This window comes from Frankliniella occidentalis, unplaced genomic scaffold, assembly GCF_000697945.3.
Source record: "Frankliniella occidentalis isolate FOCC.00 unplaced genomic scaffold, Focc_3.1 Scaffold20, whole genome shotgun sequence".
Lineage (NCBI taxonomy): Eukaryota > Metazoa > Arthropoda > Insecta > Thysanoptera > Thripidae > Frankliniella > Frankliniella occidentalis.
In genome coordinates, this window is record NW_026267150.1 from 2335168 (window position 1) to 2335568 (window position 401).

Sequence of the window (401 nt, forward strand, 5' to 3'; positions counted from 1 at the left end):
GGGAGGGAGGGAGGGACGGAGGGACGGAGGGAGGGGCAGCGCCGAGTGCAGGAGGCTAGGGTCCCATTCATTGTCCGCGCGACTATAGTGATTGAAGTTAGGGGTTTTACGAGCATGCCGTTGGGAGCAGCGCCGGGCACGGTCGCAAACGTGCAACGTAACAAACGACAGACGCGGCGGGAGGGGGGCGGCAGGCTCGGGAAGGGTCGAACCCGTGAAAACGACAATTGTCGTAAAGACAAGGGGTAGGAGCACCGGGACTATTCTTTATTTTCTCCTTAGATTCGGGGGACCTGGACGTACAATCGCCCCCAGAAAAGAAAACGCGATTGTAAACGAGTTGGATAGTGATGGTACGGAGCAGAGAAAAGGGGTTGGAGGTGGGAGGACTGCCCCCCCCC